General features: G+C 45.9%; 1 protein-coding gene across 1 annotated transcript in view; it reads left to right on the top strand.

Moving 5' to 3' along the window:
- LOC136610187 (G-protein coupled receptor 35-like) overlaps positions 1-22,598 on the top strand; it is a 60,686-nt gene that overhangs the window by 8,274 nt on the left and 29,814 nt on the right. Inside the window, exon 2 of the mRNA XM_066589430.1 lies at positions 14,125-14,198. The gene's annotated coding sequence lies outside the window, so the exon portion shown is untranslated. The remainder of the gene's footprint in view (positions 1-14,124; positions 14,199-22,598) is intronic.

Here is a 22,598-nt window from a genome sequence, read left to right as displayed (position 1 = left end):
GGTCACGAGAAAGGCATCCTAACATGAAGTCAGCCATGTGTGCCAGGGTACCTGTATGCAACACATGGCTGTCCTCACTAGGAAGATCACTTTCAGGATCCTCCTCCTCCTCCTCCTCCTCAGGCCCTACACGCTGAAAGGATGACAGGCAAGCAGCATGGGTACCCTCAGCAGTGGGCCAAGGTGTCTCTTCCCCCTCCTCCTCATCCTCCTCCCCCTCCTCCTCCTCCTCCTCAATGCGCTGAGATATAGACAGGAGGGTGCACTGACTATCCAGCGACATACTGTCTTCCCCCGCCTCTGTTTCCGAGCGCAAAGCGTCTGCCTTTATGCTTTGCAGGGAACTTCTCAAGAGGCATAGCAGAGGAATGGTGATGCTAATGATTGCAGCATCGCCACTCACCATCTGGGTAGACTCCTCAAAGTTTCCAAGGACCTGGCAGATGTCTGCCAACCAGGCCCACTCTTCTGTAAAGAATTGAGGAGGCTGACTCCCACTGCGCCGCACATGTTGGAGTTGGTATTCTACTATAGCTCTATGCTGCTCATAGAGCCTGGCCAACATGTGGAGCGTAGAGTTCCACCGTGTGGGCACGTCGCACAGCAGTCGGTGCACTGGCAGATGAAACCGATGTTGCAGGGTGCGCAGGGTGGCAGCGTCCGTGTGGGACTTGCGGAAATGTGCGCAGAGCCGGCGCACCTTTCCGAGCAGATCTGACAAGCGTGGGTAGCTTTTCAGAAAGCGCTGAACCACCAAATTAAAGACGTGGGCCAGGCATGGCACGTGCGTGAGGCTGCCGAGCTGCAGAGCCGCCACCAGGTTACGGCCGTTGTCACACACGACCATGCCCGGTTGGAGCCTCAGCGGCGAAAGCCAGCGGTCTGTCTGCTCTGTCAGACCCTGCAGCAGTTCATGGGCCGTGTGCCTCTTATCTCCTAAGCTGAGTAGTTTCAGCACGGCCTGCTGACGCTTGCCCACCGCTGTGCTGCCACGCCGCGCGACACCGACTGCTGCCGACACATCTTGATTGCGAGACAGAGGTTGCCGAGGAGGAGGAGGGTGGTTTAGTGGAGGAAGCATACACCGCCGCAGATACCACCACCGAGCTGGGGCCCGCAATTCTGGGGGTGGGTAGGACGTGAGCGGTCCCAGGCTCTGACTCTGTCCCAGCCTCCACTAAATTCACCCAATGTGCCGTCAGGGAGATATAGTGGCCCTGCCCACCTGTGCTTGTCCACGTGTCTGTTGTTAAGTGGACCTTGGCAGTACCCGCGTTGGTGAGGGCGCATACAATGTTGCGGGAGACGTGGTTGTGCAGGGCTGGGACGGCACATCGGGAAAAGTAGTGGCGACTGGGAACTGAGTAGCGCGGGGCTGCCGCCACCATCATACTTTTGAAAGCCTCCGTTTCCACAACCCTATACGGCAGCATCTCCAGGCTGATAAATTTGGCTATGTGCACGTTTAACGCTTGAGCGTGTGGGTGCATGGCGGCGTACTTGCGCTTGCGCTCCAACACTTGCGCTAGCAACGGCTGGATGGTGCGCTGAGAGACATTGGTGGATGGGCCCGAGGACAGCGGAGGTGAGGGTGTGGGTGCAGGCCAGGAGACGGTTGTGCCTGTGCCCTGAGAGGGGGATTGGATCTCAGTGCCAGGTTGGGGCACAGGGGGAGAGGCAGCGGTGCAAACCGGAGGCGGTGAACGGCCTTCGTCCCACCTTGTGGGGTGCTTGGCCATCATATGTCTGCGCATGCTGGTGGTGGTGAGGCTGGTGGTGGTGGCTCCCCGGCTGATCTTGGCGCGACACAGGTTGCACACCACTGTTCGTCGGTCGTCTGCACTCTCAGTGAAAAACTGCCAGACCTTTGAGCACCTCGGCCTCTGCAGGGTGGCATGGCGCGAGGGGGCGCTTTGGGAAACAGTTGGTGGATTATTCGGTCTGGCCCTGTCTCTACCCCTGGACACCGCACTGCCTCTTGCAACCTGCCCTGCTGCTGCCCTTGCCTCCCCCTCTGAAGACCTGTCCTCAGTAGGCGTAGCAAACCAGGTGGGGTCAGTCACCTCATCGTCCTGCTGCTCTTCCTCCGAATCCTCTGTGCGCTCCTCCCTCGGACTTACTGCCCTTACTACTACCTCACTGATAGACAACTGTGTCTCATCGTCATCGTCCTCCTCACCCACTGAAAGGTCTTGAGACAGTTGCCGGAAGTCCCCAGCCTCATCCCCCGGACCCCGGGAACTTTCAAAAGGTTGGGCATCGGTCACAACAAACTCCTCCAGTAGGAGAGGATTCGGAACCCTTGCTCCCCAATCTGGGCAGGGGCCCGGGAACACTTCCTGGTAGTCTGCCTGCTCCTCAGAATGTGTCATTGTAATGGAGTGAGGAGGCTGGGAGGAAGGAGGAGCAGCAGCCAGAGAATTCAGAGTTGCAGCAGTGGACGGCGCAGAACTCTGGGTGTTCGATAGATTGCTGGATGCACTTTCTGCCATCCACGACAGGACCTGCTCACACTGCTCATTTTCTAATAAAGGTCGCGTGGACCCATTAATTGTGAGATGAATGTGGGGACGCCAGAAACATGCCTCTCTCCTAATCCCGCAGCAGTCGGCTGCGATACACCTGGATCAGGAGCTCGGCCTGTGCCCACACCCTGACTTGGGCCTCCGCGTCCTCGCCCGCGTCCACGTCCTCTAGGCCTACTCCTACCTCTCAGCATGGTATATTACCAGTAGTGCAGAAACAGAACGCTGTAATTAAATGTGCCGCTTATTGGCCTGTGGTTGGAGACTGACTTCGCTTACGGAACGCATAGCAGAGCCAGGAAATAATTTTGCGCAAGCCTGCTGTAACACTTAGCTGGCTGCGTATGAATTAGGAGGACAAGTACCCCCAGCACAGACCCAGCACACTGAGGACAGTCACAGGCAGCCCAAATAGATTTTTTTTCCCAAATGTTTTTGGAAAGGCCCACTGCCTATATTCAATAAAGATGTCTTCTGTCCCTGCCTCACCACTACTGGCCCTGGAGTATGTAAAATAACTGCAGACTGTTGCACTGTGGACTGGAATACAGCGGTGATGTAACAGCCAACACAGAGCCAGGAAAGAATTTTGCACAAGCCTGCTGTAACACTTAGCTGGCTGCGTATGAATTAGGAGGACAACTACCCCCAGCACAGACCCAGTACACTGAGGCAACCCAAATATATTTTTTTTCCCAAATGTTTTTGGAAAGGCCCACTGCCTATAATCAATAAATATGTCTTCTGTCCCTGCCTAAGCGCTTCTGGCCCTGGAGTATGTAAAATAACTGCAGACTGTTGCACTGTGGACTGGAATACAGTGGTGATGTAACAGCCAACACAGAGCCAGGAAATAATTTTGCGCAAGCCTGCTGTAACACTTAGCTGGCTGCGTATGAATTAGGAGGACAACTATACCCAGCACAGACCCAGTACACTGAGGACAGTCACAGGCAGCCCAAATAGATTTTTTTTCCCAAAATGTTTTTGGAAAGGCCCACTGCCTATATTCAATAAATATGTCTTCTGTCCCTGCCTCACCACCACTACTGGCCCTGGACTATGTATAATTACTGCAGGGCGCAATGCTCTGCACGGCCGATATACAAAAAAAAAAGTGCAACGCTGCAAAAAGCAGCCTCCACAGTACTGCACACGGTTAGATGTGGCCCTAAGAAGGACCGTTGGGGTTCTTGAAGCCTAAAATACTCCTAACGCTCTCCCTATAGCAGCTCCGGCACCAGCAGCACTGTCCCTGATCTCTGTCAGAACGCATCTGTGGCGAGCCGCGGGAGGGGCCGATTTATATACTCGGGTGACACCTGATCTCGCCAGCCACTCACTGCAAGGGGGTGGTATAGGGCTTGAACGTCGCAGGGGGAAGTTGTAATGCCTTCCCTGTCTTTCTATTGGCCAGAAAAGCGCGCTAACGTCTCAGAGATGAAAGTGAAAGTAACTCGAACATCGCGTGGTACTCGTCACGAGTAACGAGCATCTCGAACACGCTAATACTCGAACGAGTATCAAGCTCGGATGAGTACGTTCGCTCATCTCTAGTTTCTACGTCTTTGTGTCATGTACTGTGGCTATATAAATTTCATTTGAATTTCAGTATTGATCAATAAGAAGATTCTAAGGTGAAAGTGAAAATTAGCTACATGTTTTGCAATCATTGAACACAAGAAAATCTAGTGCATAACATAGAAACATAGTATGTTAGGCTGAATGAAGACAATGTCCATCTAGTTCAGCCTGTTTCAACCTCCTTGTTAATCAAAAGGAAGGCAAAAAACCCCAAGAGGCAGAAGCCAATTAGCCCCATTGGGGAAAAAATTCCTTCCCGACTCCATAATGGCAGTCAGAATAATCCCTGGATTAACCTCTGATAATTCCTACCTGACTGTAACACCCGGATTAACAACCCACTGGTCACCTATATGTCTATATCCTGTAATACCATAGCACTCTAGATAGACGTCTAGTCCCTTCTTAAACTCCTCTATGGATTTTGCCCTCACCACATCCTCAGGCAGAGAGTTCCACAGTCTCACTGCTCTTACAGTAAAGAACTCGCTTCTTTGTTGTTGATGAAACCTGCTTTCTTCTAGACGTAGCAGATGCCCTCTTGTTACCATCACAGTCCTGGGAAAACAGATCATGGGGGAGATCCCTGAATTGTCCCCTCATGTATTTATACATAGTTATGTGATCGCCCCTTAACCGTCTTTTTTCCAGGGTGGATAATCCTAATTTTGATAGCCTCTCTCGGTATTCCAGTCCCCTTGTTTCATTTATTAATTAAGTTGCCCTTCTTGGAACCTCCTCAAGCACTGCTACATCTTTCTTGAGCACCGGTGTTCAGAACTGTACACAGTATTCTATATGAGGCCTGACAAGTGCCTTATATAGTGGAAGAATAATGTTCTCGTCCCTCGCCCCTATGCCTCTTTTAATGCACCCCAAGACCGTATTAGCTTTTGCAGCAGCTGACTGGCATTGGTTGCTCCAGTTAAATCTACAGTCCACTAGTACCTCCAGGTCTTTTTCCATATCACTTTTCCCTAGCAGTACCCCATTTAGTGTATATTGGTGATATCCATTTCTCCTACCCATGTGCATAACCTTAAATTTGTCAACATTGAACTTCATTTGCCATTTTTCAGCCCAAGCCCCCAGCTTATACAGATCCTTTTGTAGCCGCACATTGTCCTCCGTTGTGTTAATTGTCTTATATAGTTTTGTATCATCTGCAAATATTGATATTTTATTGTGCAGTCCCTCTATCAGGTCATTCATAAATATATTGAACAGAATGGGGCCTAATACTGAACCCTGTTGCACCCCACTAGCAATGGTGGCCCAGTCTGGTACCATCCATTTATTACCATCCTCCGCTTTCTATCTCTGAGCCAGTTTTTTACCCAGGTGCACACTTTTTTGCCCAGTCCGAGCTGTCTCATTTTACATATCAACCTATTATGCAGCATGGTGTCAAATGCTTTAGAGAAGTCCAGATATACAAGATCAATAGCCTCTCCCAGGTCCAGCCTAGAGCTTACTTCATCGTAGAAGCTGATCCGATTGGTCTGACATGATCGACCCCTCATGAACCCATTCTGGTGAGGAGTTATTCCGCTGTTCTCCTTGAGGTATTCTAGGATAGTGTCTCTCAGAAACCCCGCGAATATTTTTCCAGTTATTGAAGTGCGACTTACCGGCATTTAATTTCCAGGCTCATTTACATGTGCTGCTGTGTCACGTACCTGTGTCTTTGGTGTTCGGCTGTACGCTCGGTAATAGACCTGTACGGATAGTCCTATGGGTCGCTTGTGTCAGTAGTGAGGGTTGCCTTGTCCCCTCTGGCTACGTGCACTTTAGGTATTACGTTTGCTCCCCCCTTCTTAGGTGTTTTGTCGTCTGCACTAGGCCCGTATGGATAAGTCCTGTGCTACACCTATCTTGGTTGAGACATATTTACGGTGTACTAGGCCCGTAGTGATAAATCCTGTACTGTGCTGTGTCTCTTTGTGGAGTTGCCTTACTCTCTCCCATTTTGCCATCTTTGTCTTGGTGTCAGGACCTTTTTAGATAAATCCTGTACACGTGCGCGGTTTGGAGGAGTCGCATAATTTTTGTTGTTATTCTTAAAGGGTCTGGAGGCACCTTTTATACAGGGGAGGTACTGTTACGTGTGCTGCTGGGATCTGTAGTACTAAGGTTCCTAGCAGCACAGCTCCTCAGGAGGTGAGGGTTAATTGAGCTGCTGGGTGTGGTTTTCTCCAGCAGCCAATCCTATTTAGTCTGCAGCACATATAAACCCAGCTCATGTCAGTCTAAAGCTGGTCATGTACTGTTTGGATGTATCTGTATTCTTCCCACTTAGATCTGTGTTTGCATGTAGGTCTGTTGTGTCTCTCTGCTTCCCATAGACGGTTTGGACACCTGTAGTCCTAGTCTGCAGCACGTGCAGCGCCCTTTTCCCTTCCCCTGTACAGGTGCGGCCTCCAAATGTCTTATGTCTTGCTCTGTGTGCCAGTTGGCGGATCCCTGACACATTTTCCTATGTCAGCACGGTGTCTGACTGTCTATTTCTGCTGTATGAGGACACTTAGACTTGCTGTGGAGTTTCATTCTGTGTGCATGTGAGCTCTGGGTGGAGTCTGTGTGGTTTCCACTATATGTTGTGGTCTGCTTAGAGTCCGTGCCAGTAGAGTCCGTGCCCTGGTTGTCTGTTCTATTGCAGCTTGCTATGTGAAGTGTGCTCTGTTCTGTCCTGTTGCAGCTGGACTCCTAGTTAGTATAGGGACTAGCGGTATAGCCAGGAGCCGTGAAGTGGCCCGCTAGCTTCCACGTTTTGATCAAAATGTCAACTAATACCTGGTATTCATATATAGCTTATCATCTGTTACTAGTGGTTGCAGTTTGGCTGCTGTATGCTGTTTTCTGACTCTGTGTGTCCTGTTGTTCTGTTCCTGTCATGTAGCATGTGGATGTATCCTGTTCTGGTGGCGTGGTTCCTAGGATCAGCTAGGGCCCAGTTCCGAAGACCGCTGGGCCGCCCTTTATTGGGGCGATGTCCCCGCTTAGGTAGGGTCATGTCACTCCTCCCTGTAGCACAGGGCCAGTTGTTCGAAACCCATGTGTATGCGCATTCTTTGGTCACGATTGTGTGGATCCCGTGTTTAGTTTGCCCACACGACCGTAATCCTCTCCTTTGGACCCCTTTTTGTATATTGGAACCACGTTGGCAATGCACCAATCCAATGATACAACCCTGGTCTTGATAGTATCCATAAATATTAGAAATAGCTGTCTAGCTATCACTTCACTTAGTTCCCTTAGAACCCTTGGGTGTATTCCATCTGGGTCCGGTGATTTGTCGATTTTAATCCTCTTTAAAGGTGTTGTCTCGCGAAATCAAGTGGGGTTATACACTTTTGTATGGCCATATTAATGCACTTTGTAATATACATCGTGCATTAAATATGAGCCATACAGAAGTTATTCACTTACCTGCTCCGTTGCTAGCGTCCCTGTCGCCATGGTTCCGTCTAATTTCGGTGTCTTCTTGCTTTTTTAGACGCGCTTGCGCAGTCCGGTCTTCTCCCTTCAGCTCCGCTCGGCAGCATCAGCGTTTTGGCCCCGCCCCCTTGTACGCGTCATCGCGTAGCTCCGCCCCATGACATGTGCCGGTTCCAGCCTCCTGATTGGAGGCACGATGTATATTACAAAGTGCATTAATATGGCCATACAGAAGTGTATAACCCCACTTGATTTCGCGAGACAACCCCTTTAACGGACTCTGCACCTTCTCCTGTGTTAGGCATGCAATATGTAGCGGGGGATTCGTTTTATTTCCTGCATCTCATGTGACATTTTTCGTTTGTGAATACACTTAAAAAAAGAGACCATTTAAAAAATTTGCCTTCCCTGCCATCGTTTTCTATGATCTCTCCTGTATTTTTTGTTAAAGGGCCAGTACTCTCAGTGCAAATCCTTTTGCTGTTAGTATAATTGAAGAATAGTTTAGGGTTGTTTTTGCTGTCTTTGGCGATCAGTCTTTCTGCCTCCTCCTTAGCACTTTTGATCTTTTCTTTGCATATTTTGTTTTTTTCAACTTGTAGTTCTTTTATTTTTAAAGAGTATGAACTGCTCACATGAGGTAATTAGGATGTTTTTAAACTTTTCCCATTTGCTGTCTCTACTGATATTTTTGAGGATGTTGTCCCAATTAATTTTAAAGATAGTAGCTCTGAGCTGATCAAATTTTGCTTTACTAAAGGTTAGGTTTTTTTGTCGCTCCCTTGTAAGCTTTTTTTTATTGAATAACAGCTGGAAATTAATTGTATTGTGGTCACTGCTCCCAGAGTGTCCCTCAACCTGCACCCCCATTATTCAGTCTGGTTTGTTAGTCAATACTAAGTCCAGAGTGGCCCTCCCTTTAGTTGGCTCCCACACAAGTTGGGTAAGGTAGTTATCTTTAATTGTTTTCAAGAACTTATCACTCTTGTTAGATTTGCAGGTTTCGTCTTCCATATTATATCTAGATAATTAAAGTTTTTCTCCCTGTATTTCTACCCACAGAGACTCCATGTGTTTCTCTCCTGCCCTTATATCCTCCCGTAGCCTCGACATTAAGTAGGATTTACCATACAGACATACCCCTCCCCCTTTCTGGTTTTCACGGTCTCTTCTGAAGAGATTGTAACCCTGTAAATTCACCACCTAATCGCACTCATCATCAAGCCATGTTTCCGTTATTCAAACTATATCATAATTTTCATAACTCATTCTCGCTTCAAGCTCACCCACTTTGCTGATCAGACTTCTTGCATTCCTTGCCATACAATTTATATGGTTATTTTTGTTCCTTGATTTCCTCTTCCTAATGGTACTACTGGCTGTCCTGTCAGTTCTAACTGTACTACCGCTTGCTCGACCCCCATTCCCTTTAGTTGGCCGCAGGTCCTAACTACACTAACTACCCCCCTGTTTCTCTTTTTGCCATCCCCCTCAGTCCCTAGTTTAAACACTCCTCTAGCCTTCTAGCAATCCTCTCTCCCAGCACAGCTCCCCATTAAGATGCAGCCCATCCTTACGGTAGAGCCTGTAGCCAACAGCAAAGTCAGCCCAGTTCTCCAGGAACCCGAACCCCTCCTTCTTACACCAACTCCGGAGCCACTTGTTTACCTCCCTAAGATCCTGCTGCCTTTCTAGTGTGGCTTTAGGTGCAGGTAGTATCTCTGAGAAAACTACCCTGGAGGTCCTCGCCATAAGCTTGGATCTTAGGTCCCTGAAATAATTTTTGAGGGCCCTCCATTAACCTCTAATTTGTTCATTGGTGCCAATGTGCACCATGACCGTTAGATCCTCACCAGCCCCTCCCAGTAATTTGGTAATCCGATTTGCGATGTGTTGAACTCGAGCACCAGGAAGACAATATAACGTTCACCGATCCCGGTCTTAATGGCAGATTGCCCTATCTGCCCCCCTTATAATTGAGTCCCCCACCACTGGGACCTGTCTAGCCTGCACCGTGCTCCCTGTCCCCTTCGCACTGGAGCAGTTATCCCCCTGGCGTTCAGAGGGCATGTCATGCTGCAGCAGTGCTGGCTCTGTAATGGCATCCCCTTCATCTGCCAACTTTGCAAACTTGTCGGGTTGTGCCAATTCAGGAATAGCCTCCCTGTTTCTCTTCAATCTACTCTTTTTTCTATCTGTCACCCAGCTGGCTGCCTGCTCCCCCTGCTCTTCCGTACTACCATCCGCTCCCGCCTCTACCCCAGCGAGTGCCTGCTCAGTAAGCAGCAAACTCCTTTCCATGTTGTCAATGGATCTCAGTGTTGCCAGTCGCTCATTTAGATCTAGGATTTGGGCTTCCAATTGTGTGACGAGCACGCATCTTGTGCAACAGTATGCACCGTCGATCAGCTGATCAAGGACCGCATATATTGCACAAGTAGCACACTGGATGACATTGTCAGGCATGGAGCTCATCCTAATGGGGATCTATAATTTACTTGTGGAAGTAGTGAAGTAGTTAGGATTGACTAGATCACACTCCGCCCATGTGCACCTGCTCATGCACCTTCGCCCATATTGTAATATGACTATCTATAAACTTTTCCCAAATGTCCAAGTAATTTTGCACCCCTCCAGGCAGTTTTTTAGGTGGAATCTGGAGCAGAAAATTTCACGGTGATTCTGTTGTGTAAATATACCCTTAAAGAGAATTTTTCTATTATATTAAAATAGGTAAATAATAAACATAAAAATAGTACTGATGGCCTATCCTCACAATAGGTCATCAAGTTGATCAGAAGGGCTCTGCCATTTGGGGCTCCTACTGATCAGGTGCATTCCTGTGTGGCAGAATCCAGGTGATCAACTATTGATGATCTATCCTGAGGATAAGTCATCAATAGTATTTTCCTGGAAAATCCTTTTAAAGTCTTTAGAGGCTAGATAAGGGTCATAAAAACCAAAGTGATTTAATGTTGTTGCTCAATGAAATGTCCATGGGGTTGGAGGGGACACTTTTTATGGGAACTATAAAATTAACAAGAGAGGCTATTATGTGCAACTATATAGTTATTCTCTACTCAGTTTTGATATATGCAAATGATATATGATATGTTTGTATTTCACTTTTATCTGTGCCTAGCCTACAAGGTTAAAACATTCAGTGTTACTAGTACCTAAGTGTACAGTGAGAGAGAACCTACAGCCTCCTCCCTCCCTCTGCAGACTACTATGTGCGCTTTAATTTCTGTCAATACTCTGATACAGTACAGACTGTGTGATCTGCCGTCCCTGAATACTTGGATGCGTTCCCACAGCTGATCTGCATGTAAACTTCCCTTTCCCTTCCCTCATGGTTTATCTACAACTGAGAGAAGGGAGGGGAAAGAGAGAGCATTAGTACAGACAGAAGCACTAGGCTGTTGAATCTATGTCAGAAGCAAATGGACAATCATCTATGTATAGGAGTTGCACAGACTCCACTACTACTAAATGGTAGGAAATTTTTAATAAAGACTATTTGGAAAATTACTTAATTTTGCATTTGGAAGGTGAAGAACAATAAAAAATTATAATGCAAAGCTGTCATTGGCCTTTAAAGTTTACTACAGATATCGTAAATTTTGAAAAGTCAACTGTATATGATGGCATAAATCAAGTAGATGGAGTTCTTTCACAGGTGGACCAGACAAAGGTCAAGGCATCTAGCAGATGGTCAGACATGCTCAAAAATTAGCCAAATCGCTAACAGAACAGTCTTAAAGGTAGAAACACCTTTGCGTTGTACTGGTATCCTAAAGGATCTCATTGCTCAGGTACAAGAAAGTAGAAGAAGTGTCCTTAAGATGTCTGTGCCAGCTGGACATTGGTGGGGAAACAAATGTATTGGCGCACACTGATCATTCAAGAGAGAGTTAGCGTGCACATGTGTATCAGGCAGTAGAGGGGCCCAGAGTAAAAGAGGCTGAGCCAAGAGCTGGTGACCAGGGGAGCAGCCATGAAAGAACTTCAGCTGGGAATGGCAGAGAGCAGTGGAACAATAGCCGTGAAATGAGTGGGGAAAAATGAAAGCTATCCACGGCCTTCAACTTTATGGACATATTTTATTTAGTGTATGTTTTTACTCCCATATTTACATGGGGATAGAATTTGACCCTATTTCTTAATTTTACATTAGTGAGTGAGTAGTGTAATAGTAACGTAATGGAGGAGGGATCAATTAAACCTCATGCAATAGAAATATAGAATGAAACTGATGTTGCTTTATTTTATTGTTGCTATCTGTCAATCCAACTGCTAACCTTTGCACAGCTTTTACTTCCTTCTACCTCATTCATTCACGTTATAAGCAGACTTACAGTAAGACAACACTGCTGAGGGTGTGAAATGTACTCAAACACTATATCCACCTAACAAACTATTACAGCTAAACAGAAGTACAGGGAAGGGAAAATCATTGTGTTCAGGCCAAAATATAGAGGAAATGAAAAAGTGAAGTAGTTGTTTGCTGTAGACGTGTATAAGACTGTTACGTCATATTGAAGACTCTGCTGTTGGAAAAATACTGAATCTCCATGTGACGGATTTAAGTGTACGTTGTTTTTCTTGCATGCCGCCACAGGCTAAAATAAGAATGTGCCATGCTCAATCAGTTCAATTTAGTACATGATTTTCCACTAAGAAGTCAGTGGTGCAGATTTACTAATCCTGTTATAAACAGTACAAATTTAGACTAGATAATTCTTAAATGCAACAGTTTTGTCACAGTGACTGCTGGTACATATGTCGACTATCTAGTCTAAATTTATACCACCTATTAGTTAGCTTAGTTTATACCAGATTTTGCACCAAAATTTTGGTGCAAATTTGGAACAGCTTTTGACGTATGATGTCACATTTAGGCTAATTTCAGACAACTGAGTGCGATATTGAGCCGTGAAACTTGGCCCGATATCGTGCTTGGGAACCTGCGCAAACGTGCGATTTCTTGTTGTTTAAAAAACACCTTAGATCACTTCAGGGAAGGCTGAAAGCCGCGCCGGAGGATTGGCAGGTGTTTTCCATTGTTTTCAAGAACCTATCTATCTCCAGCTATTTCCATTAATGCAGGTATGTACTAGACCTCCATTCTGGGGATCATGAGGGTCCCAGCCATCAGACCCACATTGAGCAGTAAGTTATCCTCTATCCTGTGGATAGAGGATGAGTTGTTTTCTGGTAAAGCCCCATTAATTTGGTCTAAAAAAGAGCAAAGCTCAGAATATTGTTTAAAATGACTTTTACCAAACAGAGAGCAGCAGAAAGCTCCTCCAGTCGGCCACAACATTCTCCAATCTTGCTGGGTGCTGATACCAGGCCTGGGTGTAAGGACAGTATTCAGTATATACAGGTGGCACACAGCATAGTCTTGGGACTACATTGTAGCACTAGAAGAGGGAGAAATGAAATGTTTATATGTATAACTGTTACGTGCCCATGTATAACTGTTATGGGCTCACAAGAACATTACCAAAGATTGATAGGGAACACCAGGTGAACTACCATAGAATGACACCTCTCCCTATCTTCTACTAGGGTACATGACACAGGCTTACCTGAGCAGGGACATCGCCCCAATAAAGGGTGTCCCAGTGGTCTTCAGATCTGGGCCCTTGCTGCCTTTAGGAACCCACATACACATGCCACCACCGACAGGGACTACTGGACAGGATAAGAAGACACACAGAGCTAAAATTGCACCATACAACAGCAAGCATGCAACCATTAGTAGCAGATGTAAATGCTATAAATGCCAGGTATTAGTTGACATTTTGATCAAAATATGGAAGCTAGCGGGCAACATCATGGCTCCGGGTTATACCGCTAGTCCCTACACTAACCAGGAGTCCAGCGACCTAACCAAACAAAACCACAAGACACAAACCTTTCTTACAGTCAACACACATAGAACCTGCTCACACCACACAGAGAGAATGAGAACAGAGAAAGCTGACCACACCCACACATGGGAAGACAGCTCTTATATGTACTGACAGAGTGATTGGCTGACTGGGGACATACACAGGCCCAGCCAGAACAATCCCCACACCTGAGCAGGAGAACTCCAGAGAAGCTGTAAAACCACAGGTCTCCGGAGACAGACGTGACAATAACACAAACTTTGAACATATTCAGCATCCAGGAAAATGATCTCTATTTCTATGAAGACACGATCCACATGATAACCACATACGTTCTTGGCCATACTGTAGCATTGAGTCAGAATGCAACAGACTTTAATACAATCAGTCACTTTATAGCTGTGGTGTTGTTGAGAAGATGAGTCAAAATAAAAAGAGGCTGCGCACCGTCTATGGTACTATAATATAAAGCTCATAACGCCAATGTGGCTGGTGGAGAGCTGATATTGCCATGCAAGCACTGGCATCACTACCAGGTAGTAGGCATAGCAGCCGCTTTGGGGTTAACAACTAAGAAGCCCAACTTTACTTAGAGCCCCATTCTATAGTTTGTTATTGAGCCACATGGTGACATATGTCTTTATCTGAATGTTGTATGTTGTATGTTCCCTCAACAGGCCTGGTTGTATAAAAGAAAGATTTCAAGTACAAAAGGATACACAGAATCAAAGAAAAGGAAACTCAGACTAAAGTAAGCTTTTTTTGCATAGTATGTCATCCCATTGACTTCTACAATGGCAATATTTTTAGTGTTACATATATTACAGAACGTGTTAGAAGGATGCGCACATGTCCAACCTTTCAGCATTATTTTCCCCTCCACAAACACAAGCCTCACACGAAAACCTCTCAAGCAACCAATTTATCTAATAATCAAAGTGGGGATCAGCTACAAAGAGCGTCTCTTACTCTGGGGAACCCGGCTAGTCCATATATTACATGGGCAGCCCATTGGTTTCAACGGGAACTGTACAATGCTTCATTTCACCTGTGGTGGCGCTGCAGGAAATTAAATACTTGCTGATGGGTTCTCCCACAGATTAAAACTGATCGCTCTGGTTTCCAACAGCTGACTCTCTTTGATTAGCTTATTACCAGGTGACCCAACCAAAAAAAAACAAACTTCTCCTTCAAACAAACATTTACGTAACAATGTTTGAAATTGTTCTTGATGAGGATATGAGATATAATCAGATAACCCATCTTACTTAGCTGCAACCTCCCACGCTCAGAGACGCCTCTCTCGCATAGTTAGCAAACCACAAACCCATTAAAGCCCTATTACTGATGCCAGTAACATACTGGTTACTTTAATATGGCACCCATAGAAGAGTATGGGCTCTAACTGTCTGTACCTTTGTATATCAAATGGCAGCACAGCATATATCTCCATAGTACAGAGCTGCTGGCACTCTGTATGATACTATACTGGCCATGTGCTCTTCTGGCTGCATCAAGCTTAGACATGTCTTTTTAGTCACTTAGTCTTGTTGAGTTAAATGTTCAGCTGTCTGCTGCATCAGTGAATGGGAATTTTTTAGTCTTTCTATACCGCTTCTGGAAGAAGAAGAAGTTCACTGCTGATCACTATTGTCTAAACTGACAAAAAGTTCTCACATTTTATGTAATTAAAAATTAGGGAAGTTGAAGCGATATATGTGGATTAGTTGACCTTTTTTCAGTTCTTACGTCTTTGTACTGTGGCTATATAAAGTACTACCGCTTTGGACTCTCTTGAGTTCTAGTGTAACAATAGTTAATCACTATGGATTTCATTCATCGTTTAACACTAATCAATAACATAACATAGTAACATACTATATAAGGCCGAAAAAAACCATATGTTGTCCATCTAGTTCAGCCTATTACCCCCCAATGTTGATCCAGAGAAAGAAAAAAGTCCCAATGAGGTAGAAGCCAGTTTTTCTCATTTAAGAGAAAACAATTATTTAATGACTTCAATATCGCAATCAGATTAATTCCTGGATTGCTGACCCTTCTGAAGTTATTAGTGACTATAAGATGTAATATTGCATTGCTCAAGCAAGACGTCCAGGCCCCTTTAAAACTCTTTTATCGAATTTCTATTCACCACATGCTCAGGCAGAGAGTTCCATAATCTCACTGCACTTACAGTAAAGAACCCCCTTCTATGTGGGTTTAGAAACCTTCTTCCCTTTAGACAAAGAGGACGCCCCCTTGTTACCGTCCCCGTCCTGGGTATAAATAGATGATGGGAGAGATCTCTATATTGTCCCCTGATACATTTATAGCATAGTTATTAGGTCGCCCCTCAGCTGTCTCTTTTGTAAAAGAAAAAATCTGAATTTTGATAACTTCTCTGGGTATTGTAGTCTGCCCATTCTGTTTATTACCGTATATACTTGAGTATTAGCCGACCCGAGTATAAGCCGAGTCAATAAGTTTTACTAGGTGTATAAGCCTAGCTATACTCGAGTATATACTAGGTAAAGAAAAAAATGCAAAACTCACCTACAAGCTGGCGTCTGTCTCCCCGGTGGTGCGGCAAGCTGCTTGAGGATTCTCCCCGCTGTCATCTTCCTGCTCGGCTTTGAATTCCCCCGCCGTCAGTGCTGTGATTGGACCGAGTGCCAGCCAATCACAGCCGGCGCTCGATAAACCAATCACAGCCATTCAGTGATGTCATCCACTGAATGGCTGTGAATGATCGAGCATCGGCTGTGATTGGCTGGCACTCGATCCAATCACAGCGCTTACCTACACAGCACTGACGGCGAGGGAATTCAAAGCTGAGGAGGGAGATGACAGTGGGGAGAATTCTCAAACAGCTTGCCGCACTGCCAGGGGGACAATCGCGCCGGGGACACAGACGCAGGCTTGGGAGGCAAGTATTGCAGTTTTTTTTTACCTCACTCGAGTATAAGCTGAGAGGGGCTTTTTCAGCATAAAAAAATGTGCTGAAAAACTAGGCTTATACTCGAGTATATATGGTACTTTAGTTTCCCGCCTTTGAACTCATGACCAGTGAATAAGAAGACTTTAAGGTGATAACTGTTCCTGCAACTGCCCACGCTCAGATTCCTGTCTTGCATAGTTAGCAAACCACAAACCCATTAAATCCTTATTAGTGATGTCAGTAACATACTGGTGGCTTTAAGCCATGCACATAAAATGCTCTCAGCATACCACATGAAGGTACTGTATGAATTTCTGGATTGTCTCCTGAAACATTTATGACCCTACGATAGCACAGATAAAATGAACCACTGACCTGCATCCCCACATAAAAGCTGTTCCTTTTAATTGAATCTTATTACGGTAGCAATGGTATACAAAAAGTATCCTCCACTTACACCTTCCCGGACAGCTTTGTCCTAACTCATTGCCTGAGCAACTACACTAAAAGGATCCTTAAATAAAAAAAGACCCCAATACCGCAGAGTAATGAAGAGCACATACCTCAAAGCAGGGGCGTAACTATAGAGGGTGCAGGGGATGCGGTTGCACCCGGGCCCAGGTGCCTTAGGGGGCCCATAAGGCCTCTCTTCTCCATATAGAGAGGCCAGTACTTATGAATAAAGCATTATAGTTGGGGGCCCTGTTACAGGTTTTCCATTGGGGCCCAGAAGCTTCAAGTTATGTCTCAGTGCAGCATGGTTTAGGTATGGGTACGGGTACAGATACAGATAGAGGGGGGGCCTGAGCTCACGTTTTGCATCAGGGCCCCTGAGCCTTTAGTTACGCCCCTGCCTCAAAGGCTTCCAACATAAAAACAACAACATGCATTAATAATTCATAATTAAATCCATTCTGTGATTAAGTCCCTTCGGACTATTACTGTCCAACAGTAGTATACAGAAACCCACATGGTGCTCTATGACAATCTGAAACCAGTTAAAGGGAACCTGGCATTGGGTTCATGCTGCAATGGGCATCATGAACGCAACACAGATATGCACAGTGCCCCCATGTAAGTGCTGCAATGTTTCCAAATACATACAATTTAAAGTTTGCCTGTCTAACTTGGGAACGGAGCTGTCGAGTCAAATGGGTGGACAGCAATGGGCTCTCCCTGTGCACAGCATGAAGACTGACATCTCCTCTCCCTGCTTGTGTATAGGGAGAGAACTGTCAGTCAGTACGCTGCTGGGGGGGCAGAGATAACGCAGTCCACCTCTTTGACTCCAGAGCTCCGTTTCTAAGTCAGACAGGCAAACTTTAAAGTATATTTATTTTGTAACACTGCAGTGTTTTAGAATAACACTTCCATGACAGCACGGTGCAAATCTGTCCCAGGTTCATGTTGCCCATGGTTCAGGCAGTATGAACCCGTTGACAGCTTGCATGAACATTTAAAAGACATTTGAGGGATTCTGAATTATTGGAATGTGCTCACCAATGCAATTAAGGAAGATGGAACAATACCTCGGCAGCGCCACCTATTGGAAGGAAGCATTCCTGCAAGTGACTTTTTATGCAAGCCTTGTAATTGACTTGCAGTAATGCTGCCTTTCAATAGGTGGTGCTGTAGAGGTATTGTTCCCTCTCCCTTATTTGCATATTCCCCAGAGGAGCATGAATGGCCTTATAAGTCTCCTCACTCAACTTCTAGGTTCTCTCCCTAAGGAGAAAAGATAGCGCTTCTGACCTTCCCCAATGCAAGCGCAAAATCATTCAGTCGTTCACAATCGCTGTACAAGAAAATGAGAACGACTGAACGAGCGCTGTTTAAACCGAGTGATAAGTGAATGAGCCAACATTGATTTTTATGCCTGTATAAAATGAACGAGGGAGGAGAAGCAAATGATTTATCAGTCGTCATTCGATCCTTGGCTGCGTTTACACTGAACAATTATTATTAATTTTCGCTCATTTGATCTTTTTTTTTTTTAAGTTAATTATTCTGTGTAAAAGGGCCTTTAGTCGTAGAATTGATCTGAGAGTCAGAGCAGTGTTTCACAATCTCCAAACCTCAGAACTAGGGTGGCCCCAAACACTCAACTTTCAACTACAAAGCAAGACACTCTCTATTTGTTTCCTTTTACTAAACCTTTATTTGGGCCAGTTTCAGGTTCTTGTGTGTACGACAAGGTTTTTATGAAGAAGAAAAACAACTGTTGCTTCAAGTTGTGGAAGCAAACCACTGCCTGTGTTACCCCATGCCTTATCTATCCCCCCCCCCCCCCCCCCCCCGCCTTGTACCCCCACTCCGTTGGCTTCAAACTGATTGTATATCACATGTTATTGTTGTATCGCTGGGTTCTCCCATGTCTGAAAGTGCTGCGAAATAAGTTGGTGCTATACAAATAAAGAATATTATTATATCCTCAAGTCATAACCTATTGGGGATCAGGAGGACTGGAGTTTGGAAAAAAACGGTTTAGAGAAAAAGTGACATCCATTTTGCAAGATGTCTTTGAGACTGTCAGTTTGGTAAAGAAAGTATTAGCTAGCTCTTTAATTAAAGGGATATTTCCATCTTGGCCAAATATGGTAGAGATGGGAAGACTACTGATTACTAGAATGCTGTGTGGCTGGGGGATAGAAATATCCGAGCTTGGCGGAGTTACAATGTTTCCGTAACTCTCATAGAGGGCGATGGCAGCTACACAACTATATCAGTTCTATCACATAGTTTAGTGCACGCTTCTGATTGAAGATATGGCACTTGGTTAAATGGCAGAGGCTGTTACAAGTGCTGAAAAAGCAGATGCGGTTGATGCAGGCTCACACAGCAGAGGACGTATATTGAAGGGACCATTAACGGTAGATCATATCAGACTGCACACTTTATTAGTTATGATATGAAGCGGATTATGCAATAAAATGGGTCTCATTTACTAACACCAGCATATCACACACCCGGGTACAAGAAACAAATGAATTAAGAAGTCTCTTAATAAATCTGTTTCATCTGGCAGCATCTGTAGGCAGCATATAAAAACCTACACCAGCTAGGAGTGGGAGTGGTAGGATTTTGCTATCATTTCGGCAGTTCCTGGTATAGTTTATAAGGCCGGTGCCGCACGGGCATACTTGCGTACACACAATTTGCATGCACAGTACGCAGAGAACAGAACCCACTGCTTTCAATGGGTTCTTTCACATACACATATATTTTTTGCGCATTTCAGCTGCTCAAAAAGAACACCGTATGCTCTATTTTCCTGTGCATTTATGCACCAAAAGTCACCATAGAAGTCAATTGGCATCTGCAAATGCGCTAAAATACACTAGGAGATGCGTGTAGAGATGAGCGAATCTACTTGTTTCGAGTATTTACTCGATCGAGCACCGCGATTTTCGAGTACTTCAGTACTCGGGTGAAAAGATTCGGGGGGCGCCGGGGTGCGGGGGGAAGCGTGGCGGCGCGGGGGTAACAGCGGGCAACAGGAGGGAGCCCTCTCTCTCTCCCGCTTTCCCCCACTCCCCACTGCAACCCCCCACTCACCCACGGCGCCCCCCCGAATCTTTTCGCCCGAGTACAGAGGTGCTCAGGCAAAAAAGGGGCGTGGCCGAGTAGGCTCGCTCATCTATAGATGCGTGAAACACTGCATAACTGTGCAGGAAAAAAAAAGAACACATCTGGAATTCATTAAACTAATAAGCCATTACAATTGGTGTGCGTTTTTTCGCCAAGCGCAAATGCACATGCCAGGTGCGCTGAAAAAGTACAGCAAAATATGCGCGCACAAGAAACCTTGTTCGTTCTGAAAAAACACTGCACTCATATGCGCGCAAATCCCCATATGCCCGTGTGACGCTAGCTGAAATGTGACAGGCAGAGTAACGGCCACATCCATTAACCTTGGGCCCCGCGCACTTTTTGAAGCAGTGAGTATGTTGTAAAACTTTTAACGGCACTTCACACAGTGTGTATCTGCTGCAGACTTTCCGCAATAGAAAATCCACACATAAATAATGTGGATTTGGCTGCATTTTTAATTGTGGAAATTATGCTGGCCTTAACGCCTGTAGTTGGTTGAATTCCACAGCATAAATAGACATGCTGCTGCAGCGTCCGAGGAGTGGGCCCCAGCCTAGGAGACAGTGGGGGTAGAGTAGTTTACTTGTCATGGTGGCTCTACTATCTCCCACCCTGAGGGTAAGCAGGGACACGCCCAAGGGGCAAGGGCGGACTATTTTAATAGGGAAACCCACTGGTGGTTTACCTTAGTCCTTTTGTCATGGGTGATGCCACTGTTCCATCTTCCACGGTGAATTCTAGATGATGCAATAAAGAGTCCACACACTCTGAGTTGAAGTTTTAAGGGCAGAACCAGGAACGGTCGGTAAAGCCATTTATTGGTAACACCACTTGTAACAGTCCAGTAACAATTGATTGACATCCATCGGCAATACACTTAGTGTAGAAGAACACGTGGTGTGACAGGGAGGAAACACAGGATGACAGAGGGACTTTCACAGGCCAAGTTACCTGTGTATCTCTGTTCCCGGACACCTTTCACGAACACTCCACAACTCTCTACTGGTACACACTCATGGAGCAGAAACATACACTTTAGCGCTGCACGATGGGGACTCGCAATTACTTGCGGCTTCTCTCTCTCTCTCTTACGCCTCCAGGTACGGATGAAGAAGGGGTCCATAACAAGCTATCCTCTCAGCCTCTGCCATATTCACCCCCCACACAGACTTAGGGTGCATTCAGACGACCGTATATCGGCTAGGTTTTCACACTCAGCCGATATACGGCGTCCCTCTCTGCAGAGGGAGGAAGCTGGAAGAGCCGGGAGCAGTGCACTGAGCTCCCGCCTCCTCTCCACCCCCCTCCGCCACTCGCCACTATTTTCAATTGGAGGGGGCGGAACGGAGCTGAGCTACGTCCGGCAACTTAGCTCCACCCCCATTCCGCCCCCTCCCATTGGAAACAGTGGAGAGGAGCAGACAGACGGTGGAGAGGAGGCGGGAGCCCAGTGCACTGCTCCCAGCTCTTCCAGCTTCCTCGCCCTGCAGAGAGGGACGCCGTATATCGGCTGGGCATGAAAACCCAGCTGATATACGGTCATCTGAATGCACTCTTAAGGTGTCTGTGTGTAGGCCAGCTCCACTCTAAAACTCTCAGGAAGGACAGAGAGGAAAAAGCCCCTACATCGATTTTTCAGAAACTTCCAGAACATATGCACATCAACTTCTGTACACTACACTGCGAATTTGGAATCTGCAGATTTGTTGTAGAAATTTTCCGCAGCCTATAAAGGATATTCTAGAAATCTCCTCCACATGCTGTGTAGTGTAAATGCTGCAGAATGTCCACTGCGACTCCTGCAGTGAAAATTCTGCAGCATTTCCGGCCCGTGGGAAGTCAGCCTCAAAGTACTGGCATCCATGGTTTTATCAATATGAGCTCAGTCATGTGAGATGTATCATAAGAGAATTGCGTTATTGCATTGGTGAACACATATGAGATAATGTGCGTAGCTATAGGGGATGCAGAGGCAGGAGTTGCTACTGGGCCTTGGAGCCTTAGGGGGTCCAAAGGCTAGTCTAACATATAAGAATTTATGATATATATGGTATTCTAAATGGCACATGGATGGTTGAGGGCCCATGTTACAGATTTTGCATTCCTACATTTAGCCTCTGCCCCATAATGTCCCTGGCTGTTAGTGTTGTAATGATGGGCTTCTTAAGAGACACAGCAATGCAGAGGAAAGTTGTGGGGCCCCATGCTGAACTTTTGCATCCGGGCCCTTGAGCTTTTAGCTACACCTTTCCATGAGATTCCAAAAATTCAGAGGCTAATGTAGGAATACTTCATCCATCACATTTTTTCACTATGCATGCAGGAGATTTGACTGGTTCCAGTTTTTCTGGTATGGAAAAAGTTAATCGTCCTATCTAAGATGGTGATTGTCGTAAAGCACTTCTAAACCATGAAGGTTTCTGGATACTGCTGTTGGATGGTCATATTCCGAGTGGACTTGACCACAGAATGGATTTAATCATGAATTCTTAATACATGTTGTTGTTTGTTAGATGTGTTTGCAGTATGTGCTGTTCGTTGCATTACGGGATGTCTTTTGGTATTTAAGGATGGGGTAAGTCTAGTTGCTCAGGCTATGCATAAAGTACTAGGCTGGTCAGA

This window comes from Eleutherodactylus coqui, chromosome 1 (genome assembly GCF_035609145.1).
Source record: "Eleutherodactylus coqui strain aEleCoq1 chromosome 1, aEleCoq1.hap1, whole genome shotgun sequence".
In the NCBI taxonomy this organism is placed as follows: Eukaryota; Metazoa; Chordata; class Amphibia; order Anura; family Eleutherodactylidae; genus Eleutherodactylus; species Eleutherodactylus coqui.
This window is presented reverse-complemented; position numbering and strand designations above follow the sequence as displayed.